The following is a 22405-nucleotide window of genomic DNA, read 5'->3' on the forward strand; positions in this document are numbered from 1 at the left end:
TACCATCTACCATTGGTACTAATTTCTGTCAAGGCAGGTACTGTATTACTGAGGACTAGTAACGTGAGGATTTTGATCTCACTTGGTGTTTGGCATTTTGAGTAAAAACGGTCAAATGTTACATGTCTCACTGATTAGCTGTGTGCCCTTGAATAAGGTATTAAACTACTGCTTGAAACTTGTTTCTTCATCTATAAAATAAAGGTAAAAATACCTACATTAAGGGTTTCTGAATATGAAATCAGTTGACACAATTACTGACCTAATATTGGAGTGACTATGTTTCCTGAACATTGCGCTCAGGGTTGGATTTGCAGACTCAGCTTAGTCCCTGCCTTTATGGAGTATTCAGTCCAAAGAGGTAATATCCAGCAAATACCTGGTCTAAGGTAAATATTTCTTATGTAGATATCACTGTCTTAAAGTTTAACCAATAATGAATTCTGTAAAATGAAATGAATGAAGATTCCCAAAATATCTGCTTTGTTAAGAAGTTGTAAATGTGAATATAGCATTCACATTCTTTGTTATTATCCTTTTGGGCTGCTTGAAAGGTTATAAAATGTTTTTATCTCTCATTTTTAGTATTGTAAGTGAGTATGATTCCATTCTGGAGATTTGTGAAAAATATCTTGTCTTGAGTAAAATTAAACCATTAAACACACACGTGCATGCGTGCACACATGCCCCTATACTTATTAGTAACAGGTTAAAAAAAAAGTCACTGTGATAATGATTGCATGTGCTTACCTGCAGCGCAGCTTCTCCAGTGACTGCCTGGTTCTACACCAGAGTTTGAATTCTTTTACCAAATTGTGTCTATCATCAAAACAAATGTCCGGTACATTTTGTGCTCTAACAGGGCCGGGAGGGCCAGGTCTAAGGAAGGATGTCCTGGGCCTTAAGGAGCCTGGGTCTTGCCTACCCTGCTGCTGGCTGGGCCTTTTTGGGTATACAGAATCGTCTCTCTTGTTGGAGCCACGCACGAATGAGACAGCTGGAAAACACACATTTTATTTCATCTGTGATGTCAGGACTGCTGTGCTTTCTCCCAGTCCTGTTTCACGTATGACCCTCAGAGGGCTGCTTAGAGAATATTTTATTCTCATTTATTTTATGTGCTGGGCAGAATTTACATCTTGTAAAATCAGCATCAAAGCCTGCTGTCAAACAGCTTATGTTTTCTGTTTTCCAAATCTTGTTTGTGTGTGTTGTTGTTGTTGTTTGAAAAACCCAAGTTTTAATGGTATTAACCTCACTTTACTTTAGATGTCTCTCTCTCTCTTTTTTTAAAACTCTGCTTCAAATCCCAGTTCTGCCTCAATGAATCTGATCTTAATTTGGGGAAATCTTTTAGTCTTGGGTACTGAAGTTCAAGAACGAAGGGAGCAAGAAAGAGGAGGAAAATACAGTGAAAAAAGAAAGTCTCAGGAAAAATAAAGACAGACACAGTAAGAGAAAGTCAGAGACTTTCTCTGAGATGAGATGTTAGAGGCTACATCTGTGTCCATCACACAGCAACACAAAACAGGGAAGCCATATTCTGAGACAAAGTCTTTGTGAAACTTTGTGGACCTTTGTGGACTTACTGGATCTTTGTGGCCTAGTGGCCTCATGTTCTGGACTTCTAAGATATTACTGCAAAATAACCTTACACAGGTCCACTGAATTTTTCTTAATAATATGCATAAGTGTTTCCTCTCGATATCACTCATGCAAGCTCTTTTTTTTTGTTGTTGTTGTTTGTTTGTTTGTTTGTTTTTTTGAGACAGAGTCTTGCTCTGTCTCTGTCTCCGGGGCTGGAGTGCAGTGGCCGGATTTCAGCTCACTGCAAGCTCTGCCTCCCGGGTTCACGCCATTCTCCTGCCTCAGCCCCCCGTGTAGCTGGGACTACAGGCACCCGCCACCTCGCCTGGCTAGTTTTTTGTATTTTTTGGTAGAGACGGGGTTTCACCGTGTTAGCCAGGATGGTCTCGATCTCATGATCTCGTGATCCGCCCATCTCGGCCTCCCAAAGTGCTGGGATTACAGGCTTGAGCCACCATGCCTGGCGCAAGCTCTTACATGGAAAGAAGATTATGCAAAATTTTTAACCTTCAATGGGCATACAAGACAGTAAATACTAGCTCATTAAAACTACGGCATAATGAGGTAGCAAATTCTCTGTCATTAGGCCAGGGGTGGTGGCTCATGCCTGTAATCCCAGCACTTTGGGAGGCTGAGGCGGGTGGATCACCTGAGGTCAGGTGTTGAAGACCAGCCTGCCCAACGTGGTGAAACCCTGTCTCTACTAAAAATACAATAGCTGGGTGTGGTGGTGCACACCTGTAGTCCCAGCTACACAGGAGGCTGAGGTATGAGAATCTCTTGAACCCCGGAGGCGGAGGTTGCAGTGAGCTGAGATCATGCCACTGAAACTCCAGCCTGGGCAACAGAGCAAGACTCTGTCTCACAAAAAAAAAAAAAAAAGAATTCAAGCCCTAGCTGGAGACCACCTTGTAGAAGTACCATAGAGGGGATTTCAGGATTAGAGAGGGGAACACAGAGTAAATTCCATCAAGAAACAATTTATTCATCATAGTTCCTGGTATGAAATATAACAATTAAAATGCAAACATGAAATGCAAACACAAAGTCATTTCCAAATTAGACTTGTAATTAGAAATAAATGAATAAGTTTTTTGGTTTGGTTATTATGACCATATAACCAATTACTTTGTCAATTACAAGATTTTCCAGCATGTATCTTTAGCCTTAATATATGTTAAAAAATAATAGACTTAGAAAAGAAAGAGGAACGTTGGTACCAACTGCATGGAGAAGCCCTGGACATGCTGGGCCTATCCCTGAGGTGTAATAGTCAGGCCCGCAGACAAACCATCCCATCTCCTCCGACTAGCACCAGATGTAAATTATGGGGCAACCATTCAGTGGAGTAGAAATTTTTGTTTGAAAGTCTAAGAGAGCCCACATTGAATATAGATAACATAAAGTCAAGGTTTCTGTTTTGATTAAGATCATTCTCAAAGCTCAGAATTATTGGAATTTGTTGGAGCAGTTGAACTTTTTGACATGAAAAGATGGATTTTCCTGTGTGTAAACTCCATTGTGTTAAGGTTGTTGGTGCAAAACCATTTAATGCATTTTCTTTAGGAACTCTGAAACACCTGTTTATGCATTTTTGTTTAAGACTGTATAAGCAGAAATAAAAAGGACATTTCATAATAATGAGGTGTAAAAGCTGTTCCAGCTTAATTTATGCTATGAGTTTTTTAAAGAAATGATTGCATCATCCTTGAACACATCTGTAAAATTCACTCATCAATACTTATTTGAGAAGAACAATATTCTTGAATGACTCACTAGGATAATTTTTACAAAAAAAATATTGTCTTAACTAGGTAGAATTAAGTAAGTCCAAAATTTTGGATTAATGGTTTGCTCAACGTGTCTCATCCAGGTAAAAATTTATTCCCCAGATTTGCTACTTCAGGCATAAAAGTTTTCTGGAAATCAGGCATGTGAAAAGAGAGTCAAGTACATTTGCCTAAGCAGCCACCAGAAAAGTAAGTAAATATTACTTAGTCATACAGCACAATCATCATCGAAATACATTTCTCAGGTGACTGCAGGGATGTAGCTTTTGGCTACACAGCATGCATGTTTCCAGCTCTGGGACCACAGCTTTAGGTTTGTGTGGGGAGAGGGAGGAAAGGGGATGAAATAACACTAAAACCTCTGTGGGCTAGGAGGTCCAAAAAGGGCATTCTCTTTTCTTGCTGGTGGGAATGAGAAACACTGCCTGTCTTTTGGAAAACAAGTTTGCAGCATCTATTTCAATGCAACTACATGTCATTGACCTAGGAATGCTCCTGGTAGGAAGTTATCCTGTAGAAACACAAACTCAAGATTTAAGTATATATGAACAAGGACTTTTAGGTAACCATGTTCCTAGTGGCAGTATTTGTAGTGGAAGCAACCTCAATGACCAGTGGTAGAGAAATAATTGAATAAGTTGTGGTATATATAACCTTGGAATACAATGTACCTGTAAAAAAAAATAAAGAACTTAGAACTATATCCATTAACTAGGGGGAATGCTCATTATGCATTTTGTGAGAACACAAAGGGCAAGGAAATATATATAATATGAATGCGTTTTGTAAAAAAAAAAAAAGAGAGAGAGAGAAATGGAAAATACAAACATTTATATACGTTTGTATGACTGTGAATAAAGATATGTCTTTATCACTGAAAATTGAGGAGTCATGCTAGAGAGAAGAGGGGTTGACAAGAAATATAAATCAATGAAAAAGGGGAAGTCGCCCAAAATACAAACAAGCAAAAAAATAGCAAATAGACACTATGCAATCCTTAACTACACATACTTGCAGGACTAGGGTGTAAAAACAGTTTACCTACAGGTTGTAAGCAGAAGACCCGGCCCCCTTCCAAAAAGATGCGTAGGTTGTACCTGGTGATTGGAATCTTTCATCCACACAGGTTTCCGGATGCTGCTGTTTGGAAATTCTATGGCAACTTGAAACTCCTATTCCCTTTATCCTGCTTCTCTCAGTACTCAGCATGGTGCTGTGCACAGGTGGATGCTCAATAAATGGGCCACTATTGTGGCAGAGGACAAGGAAGCAGAGCAAGAGTGCTGAATGCAGACAAGCAGGGCGGGGGGCTGGGGGACCCCATGTGGTCCAGTCCTCCCGTGGCTGGAGCTCAGCAAACAAAACAGAGCCTGCTGGGCTTTCTGCCTGGCGGCACCAGAAAGGGACAGAGGAAAGGCCATTCCTGGACACCCTTTCAATAGGTGTATTGATTCTTTGGACAAAAAGTGAATCTGGAGCTGGCAAAAGCTGTGTCCAGTGGCCTGAACAGAATGAGAGGGGTTGACCGAGCAGCATTTTTTTTGGTCTGTGCTTTTGCCACAGGATGCAACAGCGCTGGCCTTGTTTCTAGGATGGGGAATCCTCCAGTTCTGGCATGCCTCTTCTGTGCACTGTGGTATTCAGTCCCTGGCCGGAGATGGAGGTCTGACAAAAATGACTATTGGGTGAAGCAAAAACCATCTTTGTGAAGACAGCTGAGCTGTATGGGGACACTCTGCCTATGGCAACAGTGTTGGAGCCAAAACCTCCTCTTTCTATAGCATCGTCCCTACACATTCCCCCTCATCTCATTCCTCTCCCTCCTCCACTTTCTCTTTTGTGCAGTGGTCTGAGCTCATTTGCTTGGATTCTTTTCATGGCCGATTTCAATTCAGCCATTAAACTGAATATTGTCTGAAGCGGAGGAGGAGAAGAAAGAATGCTATAAAAGAAGACAAATAAAACAGTGGGGAAAGCATGAGATGGCAAGTCCTTTCAAGTTATTACGCTGGAGAGACTAACGGTTAGTGATTTGCCTCTCTTGGTGGGGATGGTTCAGTCCCATGTTCTCTTGCCTTTATTCTGGTTCACTTGCCTCTTGCTGCTCACTGAAGAGACGTTCCTGTTAGGGAACTCTCGCTAGTGGCCAAAGTGAATGAAAATGCGGGTCCAGTTCCTTCAAGTTCTACCAAAATTCATGCACAAGTGAACATGTAGACAAACATACCCACATATGCTCCTGCATGGGCACACACATGCATGCTGACACACACACACACATATACAACACACACACACACAGTGCTATTATTGTTGGTGTCCCTAAGAGAATGAATTCTCTCACAATTGCCCAGTAGTATGGCACAAGACAGATGATGGATTAAAAGTTCTTACCTTGGGTAAAATAGATATACGGTTTTGCGGCTTTGAGAAGATCTTTAATAAATTCTCAGTTCTAACCTCCTATGGTTGAATTCTGAACTGCTTGCCAAATCTCCAACATCAGCACTCTGAGGTGGCTCAGCAGAAGCCACCAGTTTTCAGTAGTGTCTGTGTTAGTTTCCTAGGGCTGCAATCACAAAATACCACAATCTGGGTGGCTTGAAACAATAATAATTTATTCTTTCACGGTTCTGGAGGTTGGAAGGCAAAAACTGAGATGTTGGCAGAGCCATGCTCCCTCTGGAAGCTCTCAAGAATCTTTCCTTGCCTTTTTAGTTTTCTGGTGGTTCCAGGCATTCCTCGGCTTGTGGCTGCGTCACTCTAATCTCTGCCTCTGTCTCCACGTGGCTTCCTTTCTCTGTCTACCCTCTCTTCTGTTTCTTATGAGACACTTGCTATTGGATTAGGGCCCACCTGGTTAATCCAGGATGGTCTAATCTTGAGATCCTTAATTTGATTTCATTTGCAAAGACCCTTTTTCTCAATGAGGTCACATTCACGGGTTCTGGAAGTTAGGACTTTGACATAATACTTTGCGGGAGGGGGCACCATTCATCCTGCTACAATGTCCAAGAGCAAGATAAGAAACTCCCCTCATTTAAAATCCAGTCCTGGCTTACCATTGCACTTAGACTTACATCATTACTTACATGCCTTATCTGGAAAGGCTTACATACCTTTCCATGATTTGTAAGACCTTGTCCCTCTGGCCTTCTCCATAGCTCTCCAATGTCTCTCACTGTGCTCTAGTCACACGGTTCTTCCTTCAGTTTCTCAAGCAGGCCAACTGCGTTTCTTCCTCTAGCTTTTGTGTATACTGAAACCACTGCCTAGAATTCCTTCACCCATCCCTGTCATTGGGCATTCCTTCTGTAATCTCTCAGCTTAAATATTAGATTGGTGCAAAAGTAATTGTGGTTTTTGCCATTACTTTCAAAGTAATGGCAAAAACTTTCAAGTAGTGGCAAAAACCACAATTACTTTTGCATCAATCTAATACCATCCCCTGTAACTATATGTAAGTAGGTCTTTGCATCATCCTCTATAGCAGCAACTCCTTGATTACTTCCTTCTCACCATTTACAATGATTTATTTATTAGTTTATTGTCTGACTCTAGACTAAGAGTTCTCTGAGCTCTATCATCATGAACTATCTCTTAGCTCTATCATGGACTTTATTCATCTTGATCTCTGTTTTAGCCCCCAAATCTGGCACGTAGTAAACAATAAATATGTGTTGAATAAATGAATAAACGAATGAATGAATGAATGAATGAATGAACAAAAGATGCTCTTAGTTTGGGAGATGATCAGATGGTACCCATGATGGTGGCAGTACTTCATACACATATGAATTGCATCAAACACTTGGATCATTAAAGCATGAAGCCATTTCTTATTACACATCCCAGGCTGTCCTAACAGATTAACAAGGTGTTCAGAGATCTCTGCTGTGTAATGGGTTAGTATTACATTGGAAGAAACTCCTGAGGCAGCAAAAGTCAGACAGTGATGGGGCTTAGTCAAAGGCTAAAACTCTCCAACTCTTCCTGTTTCCCTTTGCCATCTTTCATATGAAACGGAGGTTTGTGTCCCTTTAGAGATACCCAGAAAGAACTGCATTAGCCCTTACAGAGAAGCATTCCTTTTCATCTGGTGCCCAGAAGAAACACGTGTGACAAGGTATGAAATGGGATGTTTCCTGTTGCCTTAGGTTTTTGCTCAACACCCTAAAGATGAGGACAGTAGATCCAAGGACCTCTGCTTCATGGGACAACAGCCACAGGACTGCCAAGATCCCATTTTAGGGACTAAGAATCACCAGGCTTATCTTTTAACCCTCACTCCACCAACCATGTAGATGTAGCCCATTTAAGCAAAATCCTGGAATTCATGGAAGAAGAGAATTTGAGGAGTAATGAGGTAAAAGCCTAGGGAAGTGCTGGGGCCTGGAGGGAGGCCTCCAAAGGGGAACCTCTAGAAGAGCCGGATGAGGGAAGAAAGTGCAGGTCCAGGAGCCAAGGGTCAGGCTGGGCTGGTGGAGAAGGTAGGCTTGGAATGGGAGTTGGAGGAACATGAACATTCTAAAGCCAGAAAGTGAGTCCTAGCTATTAAATGGGACTGTTCTGAGTGGGACAGATGGCTAAAAGGGTTTGCAGCTGAGAGGCTTTCAAGGCGAGGAGAGGAGGTGTTTCAGGGAGTGTTTTTGAAAGCTGTGGTTTGGAAAGAAATTAAAAGCCACCTCCTCCTTGTTCCCCGCGGATTTTAGTCTATGCAATAAACCAATTAGATGACTGAATAATAAGGTCTGACATTTTTAGTTTTATAAATATAATCATGATTAGCCTTTGCTGAACATTGGCATCAGGAACCATACTAAGTGGTTTATATACTTGGGGTGTGCGTGTGTGTGCACGCATGTGCCTGTGTGCACGTGTATACTGAGGTACTGTGCCACACACATAGAAGTTCTCCTATCATTGTCTATAAAAACATACGCACATGGCCGGGCGTGGTGGCTCACACCTGTAATCCCAGTGCTTTAGGAGGCCAAGGCAGGCGGATCACTTGAGGTCAGGAGTTTGAGACCAGCCTGGCCAACATGGTGAAACTCCATCTCTACTAAAAATACAAAAATTAACCAGGTGTTGTTGTGCATGCCTGTAATCCCAGTTACTTGGGAGGCTGAGGCAGGAGAATCGCTTGAACTCAGGAGGTGGAAGTTGCAGTGAGCCGAGACTGTGCCACTGCACTCCAGCCTGGGCAACAAAAGCAAGACTCCATCTCAAAAAAAGAAAAGTATATATATATATTCTGTTGGCTTGAATAGGGATAATATTCGGGATTCTTTAAGAGAAACACGTAACTTATCACTGAGTTCTGTACAAAACATACTACTCTGCCTGAGGATCGCTTAGAAGCCTGAGAAGCTGGGAACTGGAGAGTGCAGACTGGGAGGATTTCTGGGGCCTGTCCAAGGTGTGAGCTTGTTTTTGCTCTGATTTGTGAAATAGAGCAGGACTCCATCCCGTCACTGTGTTCCCATTCATCACTGACGTCTGGGTCACGCAGACTTTAAGGTGTTGAGGGGGGTGCAGAGCAAACAGCAGTCAGGAAAGTTGGGCTGGTTACTCCCCTGGATGGTGCTGGATGGCGACAAGGGCATTCTCGTTGTGGGGCAGGGTGCTGCTCTCTAGAAGTGTGATTTGGGGCAATGCATTTCACTTCACTGGGCTTCAGTTTTCTAATCTGTGCAATGAGGCAGCTGAGTTGGTTTCCAAGGTCCTGCCCAATTCTAAGTTCTGCGATTCTTTAAGACGATGGAAAATGGCTTGAGCAAGAAAGGAGTGAAGGCAGGAAATGAGCAAAGCGTGAACGAAGCATTTAAAGCAAAGAAGAACTAAAAGAAAGCAGAGTTAATCATTGACTTTCTTGACTTTCTTGTCTTGTTAGCATTCCTTCCTAAAGAAACCATTTCCAAAGAAAAAGCACATGTGTACCTCCTTGGTCAACTTGTAGCAGGAGTTAGGGGAGCAAAAGTAACTTAAAATAATCTTGCCATTAAACACAAGAGTCTGATCTCCAGAAGCCCATGTGTTCGTTGCATCTTCAAGGAGACCCAGCATGCTTGGAAAATTGCCTGATAAATATGCCACATTGCTTTGCACAGGTTCAAACACATCCCTAATCATGTCAGCATTTTGATGCTTCCTGGGGCCCTACTCTTTCTCATTAGCATTTTCAGAAGGTTATATGACTCAAATTTATTAGTCAGACCCTCCCCCTGTACCCGAATTGTGAGGGGCTGGAGACAGACAAGACAGGGTAATGAACTTGGAGGACACTCACAGCCCAGCTGCACATTCTTTTGGGAACTGGAAAAGTCTGTGTCTTCCGTTGTGAAAGCATGGGTGATGACCCCTTCAGACACTGTCTTTGGAGAGGTAGAGGTCACAGGCTGCAGAGTAGGGGGCATTCATCTGAAGGACCCTTGCTGCCAACTCCATCTCTGTCCTTGAAGAGACTTTTTTTTTTGCTTCTGTAGACACTTACAGGCACCCTGGTGAGTTGACCCCAGGGACTCATTTTATTTTGAGACCAGCTCCCTGGCTGTCACATTCACTTCAACTGAACTCCCTCCTTTCATGAGAATGACCTAGAGATGACCCTCCAAAGGAGGCAGTGTGTCTCTAATGTTTGGCAGAACAGATAACTATAGCCTATTCTCAAGAATAGTGAAGAGAGATGGTGAAGAAATACAAGCACATGAGTGCCTCTGACTATTTAGATGTGGAATGAAAAACACTAATTTGATTTAAAAATGTTTATTGATACATAATAGAGGTACATATTTTGGGGTTATGTGATAAATTCATACAGTCATATAATTTGTAAAGATCATGTCAGTGTAATTGGACATGGATGAAGGATACTTCATCTTAAATATTTGTCTTTTATTTATTCTGAAAATATGTGAATTATTTTCTTCTAGCTATTTTGAAAAAACAAAACAAAACGAAACAAAAACACTGGTTTGAGAAAAGGATAGACCAGAGCAGGACAAGTCTTTGATGCTGTTTCAGAAGAAAGTGATGAGGAAACAAAAGGTTTTAATTTGAGTTAATGAGAATGGATAGCTCCTCGGCCCAACCAACAGATGAATTTGAAAATAGAGACAGAGGTTTTGGAAAATCTGCTTAAAGTAACCCTGGGATTGAGTGAGTCCTTAATAGAGGTGTCCGAGTAAATTAAGTTGTTACTCTCACCTAATCTGGACAAAAGTAGAAAATATATTGATCCTCTGTATGAGCAAACGCAGGTGCATCAACATGAACTCATTCATACTGCTCCCAAGCAAGTCATCTCTTTTACATGTAAAATGATTCAAAAGGGTTTTAGGATAAGTAATCTAGTGCTGTCAAGCAGGATGGGTCTGGGAGGAAAGAGGTAGCCAAGGAAATCTTTATAAGGCTCTTGTGGAGATTTAATATTTAGATACTGAGAGCCTGGGCCCATAATGGTGGCAGTAGGGCTGAAGAAGAATTTGCTACAGATGAAAAGGGCATAGAGCTATTGGTCTTGCAGAGAAGCTCCTCCATGAAAAAGAAAAAAGTCGGCAAAATGTGGAAAAAATATTTACCACAAATATGATGAGCAAAAACAAATCTTTTAAATATCTAAAAAGTGTATTCAAATGGCCAGAAAAGACACTGAGACCTCCAACAGCTATCTAGCAGAGGGAGTGGGGAGGGGGCGTTCACATAGAGAAAATACAAATGGGTTAATAAACCTGTAAAAATGTGGAATTTCACTAATAGTTAACATACTAAAATTTTAAACAGTGAATTTTTCAGCAATCACATTATTTGTTTAAATATGATAACATTTATACATTGATGGTGGGTGCCTTAGTTGCCATAACTTTTCTGAACAGGAGCTTGCTGATATACATCAAAATATTTAAAAATATTTTCACCTTTTGGTTTGCAGTCTACTTTTCAGTGAGTATCCTGAAGAAATAATAGCCAAGTGAATATAGATTTATTTGTTTATCAAGATGGCATTTGGAATAGCATGAGTAAGGAAGAGAGGAGCAACCAAATGTCCAATGTTGGGGATTTGTGGAATAAATTACAGCATATCCTATCATATGGTGAACTATTAGGAAATTATTTTAAAAGGTATTTTTTTAAAAGTGAAAATGTTTCTACATACTTTGGATACATACTTCCATGTAATGGTTGATACAGCTTCTTCACAGTATGATTGATTACAATTATTTATATATAGACATATGTGCTGTGATGTATATATTTATACATCACATGTATAACATATATGTTACATATATTTATATATACATCACAGCATATATAGGTATATATATGTGATCAAAAAATTGAATTCCCTATTTCCATAATCTGTTATATAATGTAATGCACAAACACCATTACTAGCAAGGATAAATGGGGTAGAATGATAGGTCTTGCTGTTTTATGGATTACAATATGCCACCAAAAATGTTTACCCCAATATCTTTTATTTCCAAAGCTAAACTGACAGCTAGAAGACCACTGTTCTGGACTAACTATTACAGTAAGTAATTTTGAGCAAATCACTTCATGTCCCTAAGCATCAGATTCCTCGTCTTTGAAATGGAATCTATGATAACATGGTATTCCCAGTTTTGGAGCTGTATTGCCTTAAACTTAATGGACAGATCATAAAATGCTGATATAGCATTGTTTTTAATTTTTGACACCTGGGTGAGTATAAAATATTTTGTGTGGTTTCAATTTGCATTTCCTTGGTTACTAATAAGGTTGCAGCAATTTCACATGTTTATTAGCAAATTGAAATTCTTCTGTGATTTCTGTTTTTTATGAACTGCAGTTCTTTATATATTCTGAATAGGAATTTTTGTTACGTAGGTTGTAAATATTTGATCAGTTTCTTAACTGTTCTTCAACTTTATCATACAGAAGTTTTCATCACATAGAAGTTTAAAATATTTATGTATTTAACCTTGTTTGTCTTTTTAAAAATTACTATAAAAAGAAATCCTGACCCCCAAATTACAAAAATATACTGCTACATTTGTCTCATAATTATACCACTACATTTTATAGTTTTATAAATCTATAAATTTAGAACTCAAAGTGTGTTCTATGACCTGGCAGCACCAGCACCTTAGAATTTTAGAAATGCACTCAGCTCTTACCTCAGGCCTCAGGTCTGCTATTTACAACATCTTCCTGTGCACACTAACTTTTAAGAGGTATTGGTCTAGGAAATAATTTTATTTGTGAGATAAAGATACAATACTATGTTTTGCTGCTTCTGTATCCAATTGACCCAACACTGTTTAGTTCTGCATTTCTTTGGATTGCAATTTTAGCCCTATACTCAATCCAAAGTCTTCCAGAGCTCATGTGGGGGGCGGAGAATGTGAGTCTAGAGAGGTGAAATCATTCTTGTTCTTTTAGTACTCAGTAGGTCAAATAGAACACTCTAAAAACAGTGTTTGCCATGTGCATTAATTCTACGGGTGCACTTAGAGAAGATGAGAAGAGTGATTTGTTTGAGATGCATGTAGTTTAGGTTTGGGAAAATATTTGAATACACTCTGACAAGTGGGACAAAAGTTTCTCACACAGGAAGGTGACAATATATACATTTTCTGAGTCATTTGCCATGTTTCCTTTTGGCTACAATTCAATAAGGGCTGTGCAAGTGTACTGTTCTGTGGGGACCTGCTCCTTCTTTCTTTTTTTTTTTTCTTTTTTTCGAGACGGAGTCTTGCTCTGTTGCCAAGCTGTAGTGCAAGTGCAATGGCGTGATCTTGGCTCACTGTAACCTCTGCCTCCTGGGTTCAAGTGATTCTCCTGCCTCAGCCTCCCAAGTAACTGGTACTACAGGAATGCACCAGCACGCCCAGCAAATTTTTGTATTTTTAGTAGAGACGGGGTTTCATCATGTTGGCCAGGATGGTCTTGATCTCTTGACCTCGTGACCCACCTGTCTTGGCCCCCCCAAAGTGCTGGGATTACAGGCATGAGCCACCGCTCCTGTCCACCTGTCCTTCGTATACTGTCTTCTTGATATTGATAAAGCCTAAAAATCATGATGGATTCCTCAGTTAATTTTAAAGTGCAGACATAAGTAATATGGACCCCAAACTAATAAATATCTTGGCAACATAGCAGAGAACACACTGGCACTATTCTACTATAAATAGGTGATGAATTAGATTTCACAGAATTAGACACAATGTAAAAAGCTCTAGAAACATAGAATTAACTATTAAATGAAATACAAAATAAATACTTTTTATTCCTAAATAATGGAAATATTTTGCTTTCCTGGAGACAAGTGCAAAAGAGAACGTAGATTGTTTTCATTTTCATGTTTAGCCTGCAAGAGGGTTTTATCTGTTGAAATTACAAGTTTATATGCAAAAATGCTTTGTACATATGGAGTAAATCTAGTTTGCTGGTGGATCAAATTACTCAAGATGCAAAATGCAAATAAACCCAGGATTTTTGTTCATAGTTCGAAATTTTTGTTTTGTCACTTTGACATGTAGGGACAGCACTTATGACACCTCACCCACCACATAGGAGACAGGGGCAGGGCATAATAGCTTCCTGAGACCACCGTAATGAAGTGCCACAGATTGGTAGGGGCACAGATAGGGGGTACTTATGCAACAGAAATTTATTCTCTCATGGTTCTGGAGGCCGGAAGTCTGAGGCCAAGGTGACAATAGGGTTGGTTTCTTCTGAGGGCCAAGAGGGAAGGGTCTGTTCCAGGTCTCTCTCCTTGGCTTATAGACAGCCGTCTTCTGTGTCTTTATATGGTCTTCACTGTGTACATATTTGTGTCCTGTTTTTATAAAAAGCATCAGTCATATTGGATTAGGGCCCACCCTAATGACCTCATTTTAATTTAATTACCTGTTTAAAGAACCTAACTTTAAATACAGTTAAATTCTGAGGTACTGATGGGGGTTAGGACTTCAACACGTGAGTTTTGGGGAGACACAATTCAACAGTAACAGATGGTTCTGGGAAGAGATGTGAACAGAGAGGCAAATTGCTTGAGTTAACCCTAGTCTTGCCAGTAGCTGATTCTCTTAGTCTTTTAGATCTCTGGGTTTCTGTTCCTGCATGATGTCTTTTGATTCAGGCTAAGACTCAAAGACTGACATTAATCTTATTAGTGAGCCATTTGATGATATTAGGCGTATGCAGCCCAGACATCCCCGTTTCCTGCAAAAGTCTTTGGTCATCCTTTAGTATCCAAATGAGATGGTCTGAGTCTCCATCACATATATTTCTGGAAGTATTCCTGATATTCCTTGGACTGTCAGAGGAGCCTCAATCCTGGAAGCTATCGGGAAGCAGCTGTCTTGCCTCCTGAGACTGCTCTTTTCTTGGATGGTCGTTTTCACGCAGGGCCCAATCCTGGTTCCTTCTCCCCAAAGTGTCCTAACCTGGGCTGTTGTGGAGAACAGAACTTTATTGGCAGCCTTATGGGAGAGGAGGGTTTTGAGGCTGTTAACAATGCAATGTGCTGCAAGAAAAATCTTCAATGAATTGTAGATTTCTGTGTCTTAAAGATTCCATGCTTTTCTTAATTCGGGGCATTTCTTACTGAGCTGTCATCTCCCACTTCAGCTTCTACTTATAACCCCTTTCTAGAACTTTCTCTTCCTTCCTTCTTCCCGGTTCCCTCACACACCTCAGTCCAGCCTCTCAAGCTGTCAATGAACAATCCTTAACATCCTGTTATTTTCATATGCAGACACACAGCTCTTTTCTAGTTTCATCTTTGCTTTTAGGTGGTCCCTGCAGGCAGTAGAGTGGGGCTGGGGCTCACCTCCCTCAATCAAAGATCTGTCAAGAAATGTTTCCAACCCAGAGTCATCTCCTCTGCTTTGAATTATGCCACTAATAGATTAAAGCTGCTCAGTCTCTCTCTCTTAGTCCATTTTGTGCTGCTATAACATAATACCTGAGATTAGATAACTTATAAAGAACAGACATTTACTCCTTACAGTTCTGGAGGCTGGAAAGTCACCAGCAGGTTGAGTGTCTGGTAAGAACCCTCTTGCTGCATCCTAAGATGGTGGAGGTGAAAGGGCAAAAAGGGGAGAATGAATGCTGTGTCCTCATATGGCAGAAGAACACTGAGAGTGAACTCACTCCTGCAAGCTCCTTTTAGAATGACGTTAATCCATTCATGAGGGTAGAGTCCATCAGACCCAAACACCTCCCAAAAGGCCGGGTCTTCCAACACCAACATTGGGGATTAAGTTTCCAACACGTGAATTTTGGGGAACACATTCAGACCATAGCAGTCTGTTTTGTTTAAAATCAGATCCTCTCCTTTTATCCTATCCTTCTTTCAATTACACTTTATGCAATAGCGTTAGGAATCAATCTTCATTTATTTATTTTTATTTATTTGTTTATTTTTGAGACTTGGTCTCACTCTATTGCCCAGACTGGATTGTAGTGGCACTATCTCGGCTCACTGCAACCTCCGCCTCCCGGGTTCAAGCGATTCTTGTGCCTCAACCTTCCAAGTAGCTGGGATTAGAGGCACCCACCACCACGCCTGGCTAATTTTCGTATTTTTAGTAGAGATGGCATTTCACCCAGTTGACCAGGCTGGTCTCAAACTCCTGATCTCAAGTGATCTACCTCCCTTGACCTCCCAAAGTACTGGGATTATAGGTGTGAGCCACTGCGCTGGGCCAGAAATCACTCTTTAATCTGTAATATAGATGAATAGTAGCTTTGATTACATATTGGTATTTTTGTGTACCATGGATATCAATGGTATGAAAAAAGAAGGCATACTTTGTTGTACTGGTTATACACTACCAATGATTATTTAAGCAGAAAAGCATTATAGGACCGTCTACTTGATTTCCTCTCAACTGAAGATTATATGGATCAGGGAAGAAATAGCCCACTTCATGCTCATTACTGGTGGAAGGTGCCAACCCCTTTTTTCCTATTAAAGAAAAATATAGCTCTGAATCTCCTGAAAACCCTCCATAGCTGGGCTAATGTTTTAGTATCTTCACCTTGCCAGGCCTTTCTGTAGTCAGTGCTGCATATCTCAACAGACCCAGTGGACACAGAGGAGCTTAGTGGCAAGAATACACACTCTACAGACAGCAAGTTTGGGTTTCAGCCCTTAATTTGTGACTTATAGGTTCTGCGACCCTGGGAAAGTCACTTAAACTCTCCAATGTCCAATTCCCTTACCTATAACATGGGGAGGAATCCTGCTTACATTCCCATAGGACCAAGTGAAATTTCATTACCAGGAGAACTTTTTGTCTAGAAAAACTTGAAGCCAAGGCCAAACTAGGTCACTGCTGTGGCCTCCGATGTGTTTGGACATGTCTGGATATTTAACTGGCAGATAGGCCAGTTTGGGTTTGCCTGACAAGCTCAGGGGAGGCACAATGAGTAGTCTGATGGAATCTGACAATTGGTTCCCAAGAGTAACAATTGGTGCCATGTGTAATGGGGAACTAGAAAAAAGGTGCTCATTCTGAGTCCAGGAATGCCGGTTGAAAGGAAGGGAGCAATAGTTGTGAGTACAAGTGAGGAAATGTCTTCATATTGCCTTCCAACTTAATCTTGAAGAACCTTCACGATGTTCCTTGAGAGAAGGAAACTGGTGTGAGGATGAAAAGAGGTCCATCCCTGGAGACGCCCTAGGGCGCTAGGAGTGAGACCGGTTCCTCTATAAGACCCAGTAACTCTGGGCAATGCAGAAGGTATGTTAGCAGGGTGATGCTAGCCGCTGTGTTGGAGTGGACTTAAGTTTAGTAGGGCCTAAAGATTATATTAATAAAATGTCGCAGGCTTTCTTTGAGAAAAGAATAAACAATTACAAATATAAAATTTGATATGAAAGTGAATATTTCTCTAGAATAATACAATAAATCACAATAAATTACATTTTAAAAATCTGACAAATATTACAAAGCTCAGGAAAGTAATAATATATTTTATTAATGACACGACATACGTCTCTGATACCTTTTTTCTCCCTTTCTTCGTTGGCATGCCTTTTGATCATCTCTTTATATGACAATGATTTTATACTATCAATTTCTTTAGAGAGAATGAAAACATAATTTGGCCTTTCTTTTAGGATGGTTAATCAAAATCGATTCCTAATTATTGTTAGAATGAATAAATGAATGAAAACAATGCAAACAATGTACTCTTTGTGGCATTCCTACAGCCACAGCAGGTGCTCAACAAACACAAAAATTCTGAAAAATTTTGAGTGATTCTCATAAGAAACAGAGAGATAATCTTTGTTTTTACTAGGTTTGATGAGAGCCAAATTCTCTGCTTACATGTTTACATGTCTTATGATTACAAGATATTTCCACAAAGAAGCTTCCAACATGCTACTTTTTGTACTTTATTCTTCCCTACTACCTACCCCTCTGGTGCAAGGTACCATAGGATCTGTGCATGTTGAGTTAAACCTTCTTGTCATGCTCCTTCACATCTCGATGCCAGGTGAATTGGCACAAAAGGCAGTAGGAGAATTCCTGGAAGCCATTTCTACACTGATACAGCTAGGGTAATAACTGTATCTGGAAGTGATTTTGATCTAGATAAATAGATCCCATTAAAAATCTATAATACACTTCCCTTAACCAGATTCCAAAAATGCCCCTGGCCACTACCAGAGCACATTGACAGGGCCTTTTCTATGATCTTTGAAAGGAGCCATGCATGTGAAGGGTCCTGAAACTTATGCTTCACTATATGCCTCTGGCTGTAACAGCTAAACTACCCAATTTCAGTGGCTTAGCACAATAGTTTATATTTTGTTCATACGAAGACCCACTGGCGGGTGGCAGTAGTGGTATTGAGCAAGGTGATGGGATGGTAGGTGGCAGGCGAGGCCTTGCTCAGTCATGTAGGGACACAGTCTGACAGCCGTTCTGGCATCTTCAATACTTGGCCTCCAAAGTTGCCCCAGGCACTGACAACCACGAAAAGAAAAAGAAGGCAGGGAATCATGGACGCTTTTATGGGCCAGGCCAGGAAGTGGTGACCATCACTTTCTCCCACAGTCTATTGGCTGGAACTCAATCACATGGCCTGCAATTGCAAAGGAGGCTGGGAAATGTAGTATAACTGTGTGCTGTGGGGAAAGAGGAAATGGTTCTGGTGGACCACAGAAGTCTCTGACACAGGAGGAGATGAAACTTTCCCACAGATGGGACTAGAGTAACACAAGTGTGGCAAGACAACAGTGTTAGAGCCATAGGAAGCATGCTGAAAGGTCATCTATGTTCACAAAAAACTCCTGGTATGTTTTTGAACCAGAGAAGACATTTGAGGCTGAGTCCTGTTTGTTGACAGAGACTACTGTTTTGTAACTGGAAGTTTTACACTCTTTGTGCCCCCACCCTACTGTGGTTTTTGGAAACCAGCCAAAGGGATGATGGTAATGACTATGAGTAAAAGGAGATGTCTAGTGACAAATTTGGACAGTCCAATCACTAAATTCTACCTATTGCCATTCACTGAAGGGGCTTCCAATGGTTGCTTTTATTTTACTCTGAGTTCCAGTACAGAACATGTCTCATTTACTTTCGGGTCCCAGTGTCTGGCACAGTGTTATTATATTGGGTTATTGAAAAGAATACTCCTTTTACTCCTAAATACATAAGCATAAGCACAGAATACTTTTTGATATATAATATTGTTCAAAGCCTCGACAGAATAGATTTTAATGCCCAAGTTTAATGAATTATGCTCATCCTGATCCACAATTCCCAGATATTCAATACTAGTTGAACTTGGGTTCATGTTTTAAGATTGATTCTTTCCATTAGACCTTTTCTACAACAATTAAAGAAAAACGTAAATCTTGTTTATAAACATATTTTCTTGGCTTTCTTGGAATGTGGAAATTCTCTAAATCAATTGGACAAGGTAAGTCCTTCAGGTCTTCTGGCAAGTGGAAAATTGCTTTTCTCTTGAAGCTCTTTTCTAAATGTAAGTTAAAAATCCATTAGTAAATTAGGCTTAGCTGACTCCATGCATTGATATTTGATCCTTGGAACCTCTCAAGAAAAATCAATGTGTGGGATGCCAGCATAGCTGGAATCCTCATTCTTAGTGTTCTGCTTGGGCTGAGTGAGCAGAAAGGGTCAATATTTTCCAGAAGAGAGCGATCCAGACTACTCAAGAGAGACTAGCATGGGACTACTGTTAGGTTAAATAGCACCTGTCTGCTTTCCTGATGAGGTTTGCTAAGGCAGGAAGAAGAGGCTAGAATAAATTTAAAATGAGAAGGTGGAGAATTCAAATTCTGTCCACCTAAGGGCAGTTAGTGGCAGCAACGGAATCTGACCTAAACAACAGATTCAAATTAAGCCCTCTTAGCCGTGAGTTTGAAAAAGGACGTGATGAAATTGGGGCTGTTGTACACATGACTTGGACAGTTCTCTCTGGTTAGTGGATGTAACCTTAAAAAATAACCAACCGAAACTGAGGCCCTATTCTCAGACATGCAGTTTCCTTCATCTTCTCTCCCTTTAAAAACATCAGTGGCTCATGCCTGTAATCTAGGCACTTCGGGATGCTAAGACAGGTGGATCACAACGTAAGGAGATGAAGACCATCTGGTTACTAAAAACACAAAAAATTAGGTGGGCACGGTGGCAGGCACCTACAAGCCCAGCTATTAGGGAGGCTGAGACAGGAGAATCACTTGAACCTGGGAGGCGGAGCTTGCAGTGAGCCTGATGTCCAGAATTGGTGGGTTCTTGGTCTGGCTGACTTCAAAAATGAAACCATGGACCCTCGCAGTGAGTGTTACAGTTCTTAAAGATCGTGTGTCCGGAGTTTGTTCCTTCAAGATGTGTCTGGAGTGTCTTCCTTCTGGTGGGTTCCTGGTCTCGCTGACAGGAATGAAGCTGTAGGCCTTTGAAGTGAGTTTTACAGCTCTTAAATGTGGGGCGTCTGAGAGTTGTTTGTTCTTCCCAGTGGGTTCATGGTCTCCCTGGCTGCAGGAGTAAAGCTGCAGACCTTTGCAGTGAGTGTTAACAGCTCATAAAGGTAGCATGGACCCAAAGACTGACTAGCAACAAGATCTATTGTAAACAACAAAAGAATAAAACTACAACAGTGTGAAAAACGACCACAGTGGCTGGCTTGGCCAGCCTGCTTTTATTCCCTTATCTGACTGCCACCCACATCCTGCTGATTGGTCCATTTTACAGAGAGCTGATTGGTCCATTTTGACAGTGCTGATTGGGGCGTTTATAATCCCTGAGCTAGACACAGAGTGCTGATTGGTGCATTTACAATCCTTTAGCTAGACACAGAGTGCCAGACAGAAAAGTTCTCCAAGTCCCCACTAGGTTAGCTAGATACAGAGTACTGATTGGTGTATTTACAAACCTTGAGCTAGACACAGGGTGCTGATTGGTGTATTTACAATCCCTTAGCTGGACATAAAGGTTCTAGACTCGGGAGCCCAGTTGGCTTCACCTAGTGGATCTCGCACTGGGGCTGCAGGCCGAGCTGCCCGCCAGTCCTGCCCCATGCGCCCGCACTCCTCAGCCCTTGGGTGGTCTGTGGGACTGGGTGCCATGAAGCAGGGGGTGCGCAGGAGCCGAGCCTCCCCACCCCGCCCCCGGGGTGGGGGCTTGGACATGGTGGGCTGCAGGTCCTGAGCCCTGCTCCGCGGGGAGGCGGCTGAGGCCCAGAGAGAATTCCAGCGCGGTGCATGCCGGCCGGCAGTGCTGGGGGAACCAGCACAACCTCCGCAGCTGCTGACCAAGGTGCTAAGCCAAGCCCCTCATTGCCCTGGGCCAGCTGCGCCGGCGGGCTGCTCTGAGTGCGGGGCCTGCCGAGCCCGTGTCCCGGAGAACTTGCATGGGCCTGTGAGCGCCACGCCCAGCCCCGGGTCCAGGTTCCAGCCCACGCCTCTCCCTCCACACCTCCTCCCAAGCAGAGGGAGCCGGCTCCCACCTCAGCCAGCCCAGAGAGGGCCTTCCACAGTGCAATGGCAGACTGAAGAGCTCCTCAAGCACCGCCAAAGTGGACGCCGAGGTCTAGGAGGTGCTGAGAGTGAGTGCTGCTGGCACACTGTCACCTCTCAAGCTGAGATCACGCTGAGAGATGAAAAAGTGCTAGCAGCCCTCGCTCTCTCTCGGTGCCTCCTTGGCCTCGGCGTCCGCTCTGGCCACGCTGGAGGAGCCCTTCAGCCCGCCACTGCACTGTGGAGACCCTTCTCTGGGGTTGGCCGAGGCCAGACCAGGATCCCTCTGCTGTCGGGGTAGAGGCGCAGACAGGAGCCTGGGCTGCGAATGGCACTGGCTGGCCAGCATGGCTCTGGTTCCCGGTGGGCGTGGACTCGGCGGGCCTTGCAGTTCCACTGAGGGCAGCCGGTCGGTGCCTGCTGGGCTTGATAGGGGGACAAGCTCCCTCTGGGCTGCTCCAGTGCCTGGGCTAGGTGCCCCAAAGTCCTGTGGCGAGTGCCAGTGAGAGCTAGGCTTCTGGGATGGGAGGGGACTTGGAGAACTTTTCTGTCTAGCTAAAGGATCGTAAATGCACCAATCAGCACTCTGTGTCTAGTTAAAGGTTTGTAAATGCACCAATCAGCACTCTGTGTCTAGCTAATCAGGTGGGGACTTGGAGAACTTTTCTGTCTTGCTGAAGGATTGTAAATGCACCAATCAGCACTCTGTGTCTACTAAAGGTTTGTAAATGCACCAATCGGCACTCTGTCAAAACGGACCAATCAGTTCTCTGTAAAATGGACCAATCAGCAGGATGTGGGTGGGGCCAGATAAGGGAATAAAAGCAGGCTACCCGCTGTGAAAGCAGAGTTTTTTTCGTCCACGTAATGAAGGTTGCTGCTGTTCACTGGGTCTGTATCGCCTTTAAAAGCTGTAACAGTCACCATGAAGGTTTAAAGCTTCACTCCCGAAGTCAGGGAGATACGACCTTGCCAGGAGGAATGAATCAACTCTGGATGTGCTGTGAACTGTAACACGCACCGTGAAGGTTTAGTA

This window comes from Piliocolobus tephrosceles, chromosome 5 (genome assembly GCF_002776525.5).
Source record: "Piliocolobus tephrosceles isolate RC106 chromosome 5, ASM277652v3, whole genome shotgun sequence".
NCBI classification, from domain to species: domain Eukaryota; kingdom Metazoa; phylum Chordata; class Mammalia; order Primates; family Cercopithecidae; genus Piliocolobus; species Piliocolobus tephrosceles.